This window comes from Lampetra planeri, chromosome 30 (genome assembly GCF_965212315.1).
Source record: "Lampetra planeri chromosome 30, kcLamPlan1.2.h2, whole genome shotgun sequence".
Taxonomy (NCBI): Eukaryota; Metazoa; Chordata; class Hyperoartia; order Petromyzontiformes; family Petromyzontidae; genus Lampetra; species Lampetra planeri.
Window position 1 is genome coordinate 4,392,459 of NC_136136.1, and position 15,674 is coordinate 4,408,132.

Consider the following 15,674-nt stretch of genomic DNA (forward strand, 5'->3'; position numbering starts at 1 on the left):
CTCCCCGTCAAAAAGCAGCACCGCTCGGTCTTCAAAACTGCCCCTACAAAATAATGAAGATCACAAAGTTGTGAAAACCCCGTAACAGTAAATTCTCTCTGCTGTTGACGTCGTCTTGAAGTTATGTTTGCACTCAAATCGTTTCCGCGCCGTTCTTTTTTTCTTTCCCAAGGCCCTGTTCGTCATCATCATCACCATCATCTCATTCGTAGCCGTGTGCTGTATCATGAACCCCCTCCACGGAGCTCCCGTTCCACGTTCACAGCGCAAGCGCCACGTGCACCCTTCAGCCACGGCACGTCTCGCTCACGAGGGCCCATATCCCTCTCTCACTCTCTTTCTCTTTTTTTACCATCAGAGGAAACAAGAAGATGCTCGGTGTAGTCGGCATTTGCTTCGTTCATCATTTCTGTTTTTTTATGTTTTGCTTTATGTGCCCCCCCCCCCCTTTTTAAATGAAAGATTTCACAAAAGATTTCACGCTCTACTCTCCTCCTTTGTACCCCTTCCCTCTCTCTGTACCCCCTCTCTCTGTACCCCCTCTCTCTGTACCCCCTCTCTCTGTACCCCCTCTCTCCCTGCTCTATGTCTATGCCCCCCCCCTGTTTCCTCTGTAATATTTTGAGCGTGTGTGCTGTGGTGACGGTGGTGGTGGTGGTGCGGCAGTTAACGCACCGCGCTGCGCCACGAACACCCGTCGAGTCGTGATCGATTCCATCGGTGACGATCATCTGAACCGGTCCTGGACCTCGCCCTAGGTCGACTCGGCCTCAAAATGCGCGCGCGATTGCAGCGTGTAAACATCGCCACTGGGGAGACAAAGGCGGTCGCGTGTGGTGCTGATCACCCCCCCCCCCCCCTCGTGTGCCGTGCTGGCCTTCATTGGTGCTACTCGCTCACAACATTTGGGGGGGAGAAAGTCTGCTCAAGGCTATACGGGGGGGGGGTCTTTGTCTTTTGTTTCGTGTGTAAAGAAGGGCCATTTCCCTAAATGTCACCTATTATAGATAATTATATTTTTTCTGGTCAAGGCCACACGCACGCACAGCGCTGTTGACGAATGTTTTGGAGTTGTGGGTTGTGTGTGTGTTTTTTTTAATCGGACCCTCTGGAACAAAGCACGAGAGCCGTTATAAAAACGATTGCCGCTGCGAGGAAAAACATTGATCGATCCGTACTCTCAACCCCCCCGCCGCCGCAACTATTTCCATTCAGGGATGAAGTTACCGCCGTCAGGAGATCTATTTGCAGTGTATTGATGCGAGCGCACAGGAGACGGCGGTGGCCTTTTTAAATCCTTTATATTAAGTTCACTTGCTTGAATTTTAATTTTAGAACTTTCGTGACTGCAGGAATTATTATTTGGTTCTTTCGGTTAAGTCACGTCTAAAGATAAAATAATAAATTAAATTAAATAATAGAATACGACGTTTCGATTGCAACACAAGCAATCATCATCAGGTATAATGAAATAGCGACATAAAATCTAACCAGAAAACTATAGACAGATATATTAGCAGACAGATATCACCAAGATACATAGCGAGAGCAACACAGGTAACAGAGAGGGGTGATCGTCTCTGTGGGGTGGCCTTAAATAGACAGAGGGGGGGGCGGAGGCAGAGAGAGGGAGGGGGGGTTAGAGAAAAAATTAGCATATCAATGAGTGGTCAACAGACGTGGTGCTGCAAGTACGATGGCACGGCAAGCAAGCCTGAAAATCAGGAGAAGTACACACTAAAATTAAATAACCTAGTAAAATATCGAAATGTAATGTAATACAACACAGAGGGTCGGTCAACACACAATTAACGCATAGCCTGGTTGATTACGTATTTCAAAGATTGCTAAGTTAGAATTTAAGTGTGAACATTCTAAAGAGGACACAAGCAGAGAAAACAAGTCGCCAGAGAGAAAGAAAAAAGATAAGCTTAAAACTTCCCCGTAGAAGTGGTTCAATCTTAATTTTAGAACTTTCGTGACTGCAGGAATTATTATTTGGTTCTTTCGGTTAAGTCACGTCTAAAGATAAAATAATAAATTAAATAAAATAATAGAATACGACGATCACCCCTCTCTGTTACCTGTGTTGCTCTCGCTATGTATCTTGGTGATATCTGTCTGCTAATATATCTGTCTATAGTTTTCTGGTTAGATTTTATGTCGCTATTTCATTACACCTGATGATGATTGCTTGTGTTGCAATCGAAACGTCGTGAGGTTGAGCGGTCCAAGAGGATGTGGAACATAAGTATAACCCGTAAAAACAAAGTTTTTCACTATAAATCCTTTATATGCGTGGCAGCGAACTTAATATAAAGGATTTAAAAATATATTCGCCTGTGGAGGACGCGGGGATTGATCCCGCGACCGTTGGCATGGGAAGCGAGGGCGCTACCAACTGCGCTACTCCGCCACGGCCTGTGGAGGGGTTACGCTCTGGGCTCTTACACTCTGACGTTCAGCCAAAGCCATGAATGCGTTCTATTTGAATATATGTAAAATATTTTTTTTTTGCCTAAAAAGTGTAAAATTTTGGGAATTTTTTTTCACGAACAATAACTGTCTGGTACAACGAGTCTGTGTGGAAAATGTCAGCTCGATTGGGTCACGGGAAGTGGGTTAAAAAACGACCGAAAGATTTGCACGGTCCTAAGCAAGCAAGCAAGCACGCAAGCAAGCAAGCAAGCACGCGACCTTAATATAAAGGATTTAATAAAAAAAAATGGGTTCAGATCCTCACCGCTGATGTTATCCGTTAGTGGGAGTCTAACTCGGGACGCCGGGTTCGTAGTGCAGCTTGCTAACCGCTACCGCTCACCACACACACTCACACTGAAGAACACACTCGTAAGAAAGCAAACGACAGCCGCCACGCGCCGCTAAGTACCTTAGCATCATGGCCTGGCTTGTACCAGGCTAGATGCACTTGAATGCCACATTAATCGTCGGAGGCTCGCTGGTGGCTAGGTGATGGGATATAGGGGCCGTCCATAAATGACGTCACTTACCTAGGGGGGGGGGGTCAGACTTGTGACGATGTGTGACGAGGGGGGGGGGGGTTTGAGAAATGTGACGTCACATCAAAATGCGCAACATTAAATAAATATAAACAACACGTTCTACTTAATAAAATAGACTTTTTAATAAAAAAAATTATCCTACAACATCAGAGTGCAGCGCCACATTAAATACGCACTACAATGGCAATAGTTTAAAGCGATTTGAAGCATGTCTTATTTTTTTTGGGGGGGCAGAGCTTTGTGACGTCATATTTGAGGGGGGGTCTAACATTTTGTGACGTCGTGTGACCAGGGGGGGGGGGGGGGGGTTAAAAATCGTCCAAAATCGCGTGACGTCATTTATGGACGGCCCCATATGTCCAGGTGTTGTTCACTGGCCCGGATGGCTGGCAAATGCACCACCTGTGCGCAGCTATGTACCAACTCGTTTTATCCACCGGCATCTTTGCTCGTTGTTGTGAGCGTTGCCCCCCCCGTCCGCCCTCTGTTATCGCTGAAGATTGGTTGTTACCATTTGCCCAGTAGCGTCCTACACGGCCCACCTCCACAGAGGCCAATCTTGACACCGCTGGTACCAGTCATACAATCAGCTCTAAATCCTCCCATACCACCACATAAGCACATAAATCCCCTCGCCTGTGCTGTGACCATTTCGTTTTTCCACTATTCGGCCAAACAGAAGCTGCATGGGCATGTGGTGGCTGGGCATGGGGGCTACGTGACCCAGCCAACGCAGCCTCGCCTGCCGGAGGAGCTCACCGATGGGACTGCGTCCAGATCTCTCAAGTATGTGTGTGTGTGTGTGCAGGTGTTCTAAAACATAGCGCCCTTACAAAAACACCTGCACTCAACACATCAAAGGAAATATTTTCCACTGCGCAAATTATGGATTGTCTGTTAGCGAGCGCCTATTAATACTGGAATGGCAGACAAGCGGGGTGATGTAACTGGCACCAGAGCAGTCTGCCTTCTTTACCCATTGCTGATGTTCATGGGCACACCACACCCGGTACTCATTTTAGGCTGAGTTGACCTAGGGTTATGCATCGAACTTGGGTCACTGGGTTCTCATTTGGATCTCATTGCTATGGAAGAGTGGGAATCGAACCCGGGTTGCGGGGTTCATAGCGCAGCGTGCTAACAACTGCGCCATAAACACCAACCACACTGATACACAACGTGAAACGCATGCCCTTCCAACACCAAACACACTGATACCCAACGTGAAACCAGTGCCTTACTAACACCAACCACACTGATACACCACGTGAAACAAATGCCAGGAATGCGCCACTAAGTTGATCTCATTGTACTGTGAGCGTAAGAGCCGATGTGTCTGTGTGAGCACATCCCTGTAACGTGCTTACAAGTTGTAATAAAACACATGGAGCGTGCAATACGCCTCCTCCACCAGATCCCTGAACCGGTTTCGACATCCAATGTCTCATCAGCAGAGTCCGGCTTGCTTAAAACCAATTGTGGTGAAGCTGCAAGATGTTAAAGGCAAGGGCCTTCTCTGCTCGATGTGGGTTCGACACACAAACGTCTGTGACACATAACGCTAACTAATCCTCGACGTCGTCGTGGATAATACAAATGACTAAATAACATAACAGACAATCCATCCGCCTTGTTCGCATCGCTCCGTCGACTGCGGGCGATGTCCAGTCGGCCAGGTGCTCTGCTGCCCCCCAATGGAAGAGATCAATTGCCGCATGCTAATTGCAAATGCCAGGTCACGGAAGTCATTTTTGGACCAATGCGCTTAACCTCAATCAATGAGAATGTGAATCCCCGGCGAAGCTTTGAAAGCCGAATGGAGTTCAAAAGAACTCACAAACGAACACCTTGTTTTTTATTTAAAGCTTTCGTGACTGCAGGGATTCATATTCTTGGCTCTTTCGGTAAAGTCACGTAGAAGGGAAATAATAAAATAATACAAATATCAAACAATAAAAATTCTCACGTTTCACACCTGATGATGATTGCTTGTGTTGCAGTCGAAACGTCGTGAGAATGTTAATTGTTTTATATTTTTATTATTTCATTATTTCATTATTTCCCTTCTCCGTGACTTTACCGAAAGAACCAAGAATACAAACACTTTGTTGTTGAAAGACCCAACGCAGAAGATCCTTCCACGAAGCTCATGGTCCACCCTAAACCGTATCCAGTTTACAAACCATGGCAGCAGATAGGGATAGCTGATGCACAAATAAAAACTAAAAAATTAACCCGTAAAAACAAAGTTTTTCACTATAAATCCTTTATATGCGTGGCATCGGTTTTATTTTATTATTCATTTCTGTTTTTCTTGAGTAAGAGTTTCATTTTTATCACATTGGTATTTTAAATTAAATATGAAAAAAAAAATTCCTAAAAAGTGGAAAATTTTGGAAAAAAATGTTCACGAAAATAAATTGTCACGCACAACGAGTCTGTGTGAAAAATGTCAGCTTGATTGGATCACGGGAAGTGGGTTAAAAAACGACCGAAAGATTTGCACGGTCGTAAGCGCGCAAGCAAGCAAGTGAACTTAATATAAAGGATTTTAAAAAAAAGCCCCTAGCAGTGTGCGACTGTGGTCATCCAGAAAAGACCGTACACAACTTATGACGACGCAATGCCCGATGCACAAATACAAAGGGGACGTCGCAGCGATGCTACACTCTGCTGCTGCTGATGCGGTTACCTGGGCTTGACCACCTGAAGTGTGACCATCGTAGTTGTTGATCTGCATTGACACCAGCCGTACGAAAGAAGAAGAAGATTGCAGATGCCCCTGCTGCCTCTATGCAATGGGAGGGTAATTATTGTTCTGCTTGATCGCTCAGGAAAGCCTCACTGGAGTCGCAAGACTCATTTTCAGGAGGGTCCTGCCAGGTTTGTCGCAGTCGAGGACGAAGCTGCCACTGCGTGTGATCCCAATCGAGAAAATGTTGCAGGTAAAATGTCAACGTTGGGATAATATAATTGGCCAATTGCAGTTACACGGTGTCTTATTTTAGATATGGATGACCTCTTGTGCTGAAACAATTACCATATTCTCAGGAATATAATTACCTTTTAACGTTCCTTTGATCCTAACATGTATTTGGAGCCTCTTTAATCCTATTGTAATGATTATTGGGCACACTAATGCATCACTAAGTGGATTATACTAATGCCGGTTTTGTTGACCTCATTGCAACAGGGCTACCCATAATGCAATGTGCCAGCAACATTTTTTTATTTCACTTTGAACACAAATGAGTTTATTTACGAGGACACTTTTTATGATGGGAAGATATGTCTGTTATTCAATAGCTACGAATGGCTAACGATTCATATTCAAATTTAAAACTGTTCACCGGTAAACGTTTGTTACAATTTTATTATAATTATCAGACTCCATGGTGCAAGGTGCAACCTCCAAACCTTTCCACTCCATCTCTCAGCCCTCTCTATTTATGGCTACGAAGAAGGGCCTTTGCCCGAAACGTCGCCTCTTCTACATTTACTTACTAAGGCTGCAATGTGTTGTTGACAAATGCGTTGAGTTTTTTGTTGTTGTTGCATGAAATTCTCAGACATCTGGGAGGGGGTGGCAGAAAATGACCCAATTGTTTAATGACGCGGCTAGTGCTGCCCTTTTTAGGTCAAGGTCAATTGTGTTCAGGACGCGCAAAAACAGCGACAATAACGTAGGACTTTATTTCAAAAGCTTGACATTTCGCGTCCCCCCCCCCCTTCCCCACCGCCCTATCACCCCCCCCCCAACCCCCCCCCCCCCCCCCCCCCATGGGACGTTTCTGGGATCACATGATGGACTGTGACCTACTAAATGTCAATCGCCTGCGCGACTTTTATTAATTTGTCCACGTGTCTTGCCGAGCAATGTCTCGTGTGTCCTGCTTGGTCAGCCAGCTGGGTTCAAAGTCAGAGTTCGTTTTAGAGCTGGGCAGGTAATTGGTTACCTTACTGACAATAATCGTCATAATCGGTTCGATTACTCAACTGATGGGATAACACGGAACATGGCTGGACGGGAGGCGATGAGCGGATCTTGCTGGCATCATCGGCGTCACCAGCCGCGTCGCACGTGGGGGGGGGGGGGGGGGGGGCTTGTCGGCGGTTTCCCGCCTTCGGGAGGGATAGGGTGTCGGGAGTGACCGCCAATTTTTAAAGAATCGACCACAAGAGGTGGAATCGATCAATAATCTCAGCTCGAGTTAATTTATCTTGGAAATTCACAATAATTGGCGTAAGGCGTTGAGTTTTCATGTTAAGGCATATCCCGAAAATCTACGAGCGTTTATTATGCTTGTGGTAGGAAACCGGAACACCCTGAGAAAACCCACGCGTGCGAGGGGGCAACACTCAATCCCGAAACAGATGGCGTCAGTCCACTGGCTGTACCGCCTTCTACAGGCGAGCCAGAACCAGGGCACCTACTGTGAATATTCCGTCACAGTTCCTATGATCACTGTTTCATTGCTTTCATGGCTTTATTTTGGTGATTTCGAAAAGTGTATTGGTTTAGCCATGTTTGTTTGTTGTAGTGCAGAGTTAGACTGATGGCCTTAATCTAAGTTGTCTTGTGGTTGTTGTTGGTTGTTTGACTTGCATCCCACTGGGATTTTTGCACACAGCGTTGGTGTACAGTGAATTTTTTTTCTTCAATATTTTGCTGTCTTTTCTTGGATTTTCTGTTTGCACTTAGTCACATAGTCACTTTAAGATGTTTTTTTTCATGTTTTTTGTTTGTTGCGGTTGCACCCGATTCAAGAGCCGAATGGCTCACAGGGCTATACCTAATAAATGAACTTGAACCTACTCGACGCCCACGGCAAGTGAGTTTCATGTTCGTGGGATAATTATAATTTCCTGGATAAATTAAATGGTTACGATTGCTAGCAAACAACTGATCATTCCAAGCAAGACCTTCCTTCAAAATAACATTTTAAAAACTCAAAGGCTTAACGCGTTCGTTGAAGTAGGACCACTGTTGCAGTTCACGACACGTGGTGTGGTGACCTTCCCCCGCAACCTCCGATGAGCACGGCTGTCTACGTACGGTTGCGAAAGAAGTTCAACATGCACACGAACGTAGACATACAATATCGGTCAGCCCAGAGCGATGTTTTTTGTTGGAATCGCTCTGCCTCTCTGGCCTCTCGAGTACCGACCGATGTGCTGCTGAAGAAGGGCCATTGGCCCCCGGAACGTCGCCCACATTACGGATCGATTTTTTGCGTTTGTAAGTCCCGCGGTTCGTCGCCGTACCCAGGAGGCTCCGTCGTCCGCCGTCCCCTCGGTTCGGCGGGCGCCAAATTCAATCCGCGGCGCGGATCGCGCAATTGGGTTCGGGGGTCGGTGACATTTTTAAATATTTCAGGTGGCCCTCGGCGTGCTTGATATTTACTCATAAGCCTCATGAATATTTGTAATTACCCGGTGCACAATATGAGGATAGAAGAAGAGTTGGGGGGGGAGGCATGTGGGATGGGGGGGGTGACAGCCGTGCCATCGTCTCACCAGAGTCCGCATCTCAACCCCTGTGGGCAGGGATTCTTGTCTCACTGAATGTTCGCTGGTAAGCGTGCAACGGTGGTGATATGTTAACTACCTCGCCTGGTAAACAGGAGGTCCGATGACGTACTTGTGCATACTTGTACATCGCTAATTTTTCTTCCGATTCCGTCCCGATGACGTACAAGGCCATGTGGGAGGGTGTGTGGCACAGTTTGGCGCCAGCTATCATAGAGTGCAGTCGTGTCCCTACACTTCTCTGCGGTGAGTACAATGTCTTTAAAAACAACGGCGCTACGCCCCTCTAAATCAAATGAAACGCTGAACCGCGTGCGCGTTCTGAGATTCGACGGCGAACAGGACACCCACCCTGCAACTGGCAGTCGTCTCGGAACGGGAAAGGGTTAATTTCTGCCGCTCCACCACCGCCGAGCGATGTACGATGACGAACGCCTCTCTCGCCCCGCGTGCTGAGAGTCAGCGAAGTCAACAGAGCAATCTGCCCACCCCCCACGTGCCCCTCCCCGTCCTCCGATCCGATCACCCCCTCCTCCTACCCCCGCTCCTCCCCTCCCGCCGAGCCTGCCGGGCAGTGACATTCTGAGTGTGAGCAGAGATACTCGTTAATTACTACACTTAGGAGAAAGTTAGGGGGGAAAAACCCAACAAAATAAACAACCCGTATTCTCTAGATTACCTCCGTCCGTTCACCACCAACAACACCCAGAGTATGTAAAGTGATCGTTGGGGATAAGTCTTATAATCTGGTAGGCACATGATAGAGGTTTTCTTTTGGGCTAGATCGCGTATATATAAATGTGTCGTTAAACCGGCCACCACCCGACACAGCCAATTAGTAAGGTTTGTCACGTAAACAGAACGTGCCAATTCCTAGTGTGTTTTGTTTATGTGAAAAACTTAACCAATTGGCTGTGTCGGGTGGTGGCGGGTTTAAAGACGCATTCATATTTACGCGATCTAACCCAAAAGAAAACCTCTATTATGGATAAAACTGGTCGTGAAAGCCCTACTGCGTGTTAATCTGGTAGACGTGTAACCAAAACTACGATCACATTATTGACACCGGACACAAGATAATACGGCAACTGCACGGTTGTTAGATAGACAGATTTGATGAAACGGATACAGCTCGGTCGGAGGCAAAACCGCGAGCTGTCTGAGCTGTTGCCGTGATGAAAAATAAAAAGTCGGCTGGGCCCATTTTTTTTAGTCAAAAAAAAAGATAGCACCGTCGTATTAGCAGCGAACGTGTGTCGTGTCGATTAACACGAACAATTGAGAGCCGACCTTGTTTACACAGCGGCTGGCGATGGAATATATATCACACACACGCGTGTGTATATATAGAAAAAAGGGGAACGTTGCAGGCTCAAGTGCTTGCCTACGTGCTCAAACACAGGGGCCCATTCAGTGCCATTAAAACATCCACGCGAGCTGGGGGGGCGGGGGGCATTTGGTGACGGGGGGGTGGGGGGGGACCATCACCCCCCTCCCCTCCACCGCCGCCGGCCAAAAAAGACAAAACGCTGCGGTCCCAAATCCCCGTTCCGCAGAGCTGTGTCACGAACACAGCCGAAATGGTGCTCAGTTGAGGATGGACAAAAAAAATCGGAAACGCGACAAAAGCAACCGGAGGAAGAGGAGGGGGGAGGGAGTTGCGTACAAGTGTTCGGAAATTATTTTTTTAAATATATTTTTCAAACATTTACAATACATTAAAAAAAAACATAAAATGCCCTTGAACTCCTATTAATTACCGGAGACAAATTGTTCAACAAAAGTTACCCTGTTTGGTTTTGTTGAAGCCAAGGCTTAAAGGTGGGCCTTGAGGTACATAAATGTAATGAAGAATGGCAGGGTATACAACTAAATCAATAAGAATAACTAGAGATAGACAACTTGTAGATGTATTGGACACGTAAGGAGAAAACAAGGGAGTGAATACAAACTTGCTTTTGACTGGGAAAATCGTCGGCACAAGAAGCCGAGGAAAGGGGCAGATGAAGATGCACGATCAATTTAAAACAAGCGGATGCAACTGGGAGAATCTGATACCAACTTTCTCGAGTAAATAAAATGGGACAGAGCTCCATGGATTTAAGGCCATGACCGCTGACGTTATGAGAGAGTACGCGGCAGAGAGAGATAAATAATCGCTCTGTTAATAAGTATTAATGCGTTTAAGCCACATGCATCGTTAGTTACTAATTAAAAGAAAATAAGCAATAGGTAGTTGGTGGTGCAGTGGAGACGGAGCGATGTGTGCTCGAAAGCCGGTCAACTTGAGTTGACATCGGTTCTGAACCCTCAACCCTTGAACCCTCATTTCACAAATCCACATCAACCTGCCTGGTGAAGTATGGTTTAAAATAAAACCCAATGGTCAAGCAAACCCCCAATGACTGACACTGCATGGAGAAGCCACCTTCATTCAGCATTGGATTTACAAAGGCCTACACCTTATATTTAGTTTTAATTATCAAAGTAACGGACCGTTGTATCCCCAGTTTTCGTCCACTGGCCAAACTAAAAAGACTGATGAGTCAATGTTTGTAGAAATTGTAGCTGGGACGATGAGTAGACCAACACTATTAATTTATTTAAAACTGTAGTCCACTGCTTGTCAATTACTCGGATGCCTTGATAAATGTTCGCCGTCCCCACTCCTGGCCCTCAGAAGCTGAGAAACCCCCCTAACAAGCCACGTCCATCGTGACAAGGCTACTTGTGCTGATGCCATCACTCATGAAATAGGATCGCCACTTCAGCGGTACAAAAAAAACATGGAACTGACAACCACGACGATGACGATCCTGGGTCAACCTGGAGAGGTGGCAACCGTGACGTGGATAAAGCGTGGAGTGAAACATTTGATCGGGTGTTTTTGTGTTGTTCAACGAGTCGAGTAATCGAACCGATAACCGTTGTAGCAATCAATTCAAATAAAGAGCAATCAATGACTTTAACAGAGAAATAATGCGATAGAGCCCAGCTCTAGCTGACACGTTCAAAAGACTTTAGTTCAGTGTTCTTCACCGATTGTCAGAGGGGGGCGGGGGGGGGGGGCACTTTCACCGATAAGACATCATCAGTGTGAGCGGCCGCCACACATTTGACACCATTGGGGGTTTGACAGCAAAACCACGATGATGATGGGGGGTGTTTTCATCATTTGTGTATTGTCGGGGCCCGCACGTCAAAGGCCGCGCTAAAGGCCACCAGGGGCCGCCAGGGGCATGTGGGTGCCTCGCAATGAAGAACGCCGCTTTCAATCGAGTCGTCCTCAAGCCTACTGAGGTCGTCGTGAGGATTAGTCGGGGGTGGGGAGAAGGGTGGAGATGTATCGATTGCGAGGCACGTTAAACTTTTAACCGTTGGCCCATGCATTTTTCATGAGGGCCTTTAAAGCCAAGCGTGGTCCATGGCCACGCTTGGCTTTTATTTTTCCACGATTGCGTCACCGCTTGGAAAAAAGAGAAATTCTGCACGCTCCGTTGGGAGGTCGTGAGCAGTCAACCAGCGGATGTGCCGAAAGCGTGGCAGATTTTCGTCACTCCGCCTCGAGAACGTGGACAAGCGCGTGTCATACTCCCCCCCCCACCCCCGTTCCTCCAGGCAAGACATTTCCCAATAATTTTTTTTTAAGAGTTGTGTGCTCTGGATATTTTTTTTTCTTGAAGTTCACACTGCAGGCTAACCAAATGCGCTGACCTATACGTAAATGTAGAAATGCTTAGAGATGACGTGGCCTATTTGTGCGCAACAAAAGTGCTGGACAAAAAACAAATGGCAGAGCATGGCATTTATTTGAATTAAGTTATATTTTATTAAAATAAAAACCTATTCTAATGAAAAAAAACGCAAAATGTATATTTGTCAATAACATGTTTCCTACAATATAAACCCAATGACGCATTCTTCAAAAATGGATGGGATATCATTTTCATTTTTTTGTATGTGAGCATGCGTGCATAAACTCCCGCACATCATTATGAAACCTATTTCAAATGCCTTTTCCTGCGCCACAGCCCACAATCGAGTGTGCAGTCGACATCCGTCGACCGAACTGCCACAAGCATCTTTGATTACATCGCTCCCATCTCCTCTTCATTAGCACTGCTCTCTTCCGAGTGCTCCTTGCCCAGGATCTCACCGTGTCGGTTCGCTGTCCGTCTCGTATTCACACATCGTATGTTCAACTTATTTCGTACCGTACGCAGACAACAGCGCTAATCGAAGGTACGGAAGAGGAAAGACAACAAAAAACTAAACACAGAATGCAGCTCTAACGAGATGAGTTTTCAATCGAGATTTTAAAGTGCATAGTCCCGGTGGCTTCCTAATATCGAGAGGAGCGTTCCAGAACGTCCGCAGAAGCGCACCTGAAAGTGCGCCATGCGGTGACCGTCTTCGTTTACCGTGCAGTAAACGAACATCACAAACTCTGGAGTACGCGGCAGGGAATTCACCGCGTGAATGGTCGTAAGCGAAACAGTACTTGGGTCTCAATTGGACTTACTATACACGGTTCAGGCAGCAACATGGGTGTGAGGATTAAGGTTCGTGACGGAACTTTAATTTGCGTGTTTCCACTTCCCATTCATGGTGAAATAACACACCAAGCGTGCCCAGTTCTGTCGAATGCCGGCCGGAGCTTGCGTTCAGCTGGAGAAAACACAAAAAAACTACAGCGATTGCATCTTGTTGCAAAATATTTTAATTACACTTAATTACACACACATACACCGCCAATCACGCTTTCTGAAGCAGCGAAGCGTATTAAGATAGAGGGCCACGCGTCACCTTAGGAGAAAAACATTAAACCAGAGGCGGAAATCATTTAACCTGCCCACGTGGAGGAAAAAAAATACCAGCGCGCTCAAATGTGAAGTGAAAGACGTTTTTGTTCGTCTAAGATCTGAATCTTTTACGTTAACCTGGTTCAGATCTATGTCGAAACCACTCCAGTGACCGCTACATCAGACGTCGAATCACACACGCTCATCATCGCGAACCAAAGCGCGGTAAGTTCACGGAGTGCAAGTGTTTGACGTTATCCGATCTCCCCAGAAGATGTGGTCGTGAACCTACAATGCACTGACAGTCGTCACACCGACAGTAGCAGCTAGCGGCAACGCACCTACACACGTACATCAACCAAACTCACAAAGCCCTCCGTCCTAAGATTCCGCGTGTGCATTTATTGCACGGCAGTTGTGACATAAAAATGGCCCGTCCTTCAAAATACCTGCTTGCGTCCGGCGGAGTAAATTCATAATTCCCTCCTCCACCTCACATCTAAGCCACCCCCTCTCGCGGTGCACCTGTATACCGACCGAGACCGCTCACAAGAGCCGCGGGGAACCATTCGCCCATCCGTGCGGCGGGTTAATTCTACCGCACGCGATTATTTCACCCGGATTGACCCGTGCCGTTGTTCCGAAGCACGCGCTCACATGCGATTAAAGCCGATGGGATCAACGTTGCTAACGATGCTGGGGGGTGGCGGTTGGAGTGGAGTGGGGGGGGGCTATACAAAGCGTCTTCTTGTGTACGTGCACAAGTGCGTTAGTGTAGACGCTGCGCCTCCAATTCACCCGACGTGCGCGCGCGCGTGAGTCGAGCATGACGTCACGAGGGCCCGTTACATTATTTACACATCCTGCCACTCACGGCGCGCGCGGCTCACGTTCTCGAGACAAGGTCGGCCAGCCATCGTCCCCAGCGACGCCGTTCAGAATCAACGCAAGAGCTTCAAGGGTGGCTTTCAGTGCGGCAAACAACCATGCCCCCCCCCCTAGGCCCCCGTCTGGCCTTCCAACTTGCTTTTCAATTAACAGTGACAAACGTGTGGGTTTTCACAGTTAACCGATGTCATGAAAAATTACGCTACTTAACACGTTCGTCGATAACCACTGCCCGAAAGGTAACATTATACGAGAGGGGACACAGTGGCAAACGGTATTTCTGTAGAGCAGATGGAGAAAGATCATTGCCCAAAACGTCGCCGATTGTAGTTTTTTCCCGTTGAGAGCATTATTATTGATGATCGTGTTTTTGTTATTTCCACCTTTGCGCCACTACCAACTTAGTATCACGTCGTCTACCTAATACAGAAGTGAGAATACTCCTCGGCTTTGGGTGTTGGCCACGATTAAGTGACGTTCTTTGAGATCGTGGAGAAAACCTTAATGCCACGTGTTTTTATTAGTAGTATTATCTCCCACTGGATTACGTTCTCAACAGCACAAGTGACGGCCTCGCGGCTAAAATCAAAAGTCCAAATTGTCGCTTAAACATAGCCATTGCTTCACCATAAGCCAAATAGAAGCGCACTCCCATCGTTTTTCCCACCGATATGCCGACACTTAACGCCACAATGCGTTCCATCAGTCACCATCTCAGGCACTTGCACCACTTTTATGTAACGAGGTATTACGCGCGCTAGTTAATTGGTTGCGACCACCTTCTTTCGTATGAGGGGGGGGGGGGGGGGACGCTTATAATGGGACATCCAATTTAGCTATCCACTCCACAGTGGATAGCTAAATTGGCAACAGATCGTCGTGGGCAGGTTGACGAGATGATGGCTGTCTAACACGCGGTCGTTCTCCGAGAACCTGGCAGCTGATATCATCAAGGCCTCTCCGGTATGGAAAGCATGGTAACCCAAACATGCGACGATCACCTGCGTTTTGCTGATGAAGCCTAAAGCTGCCATCGCCGGCTCGAGTTTCTAAGCACACACAGCGCCGTAGATATAGCAAAAATAAAAGGAAAATCCTCGCATCTTTAAATAAAGTTTGGATCAAAACAGTAAATTTTTTTGGTTCTTTCGGTAAAGTCACGAAGAAGGGAAATAATAAAATAATAAAAATAAAACAATAAAATACAATTCTCACGACGTTTCGGCCACAACACAAGCAGCCGTCCTCAGGTGAAGAAACAGAGCTGTCGGAAAGACAGCGCTGCCGTGAGAATTTTATTTTACTGTTTTATTTTTATATTTTATTATTTCCCTTCTACGTGACTTTACCGAAAGAACCAAGAAGATGAATCTCTGCAGTCACGAAAGCTTTAAATCGAAACAAGTTTTTTTTTCCTTCCTCTCTTCAAAGC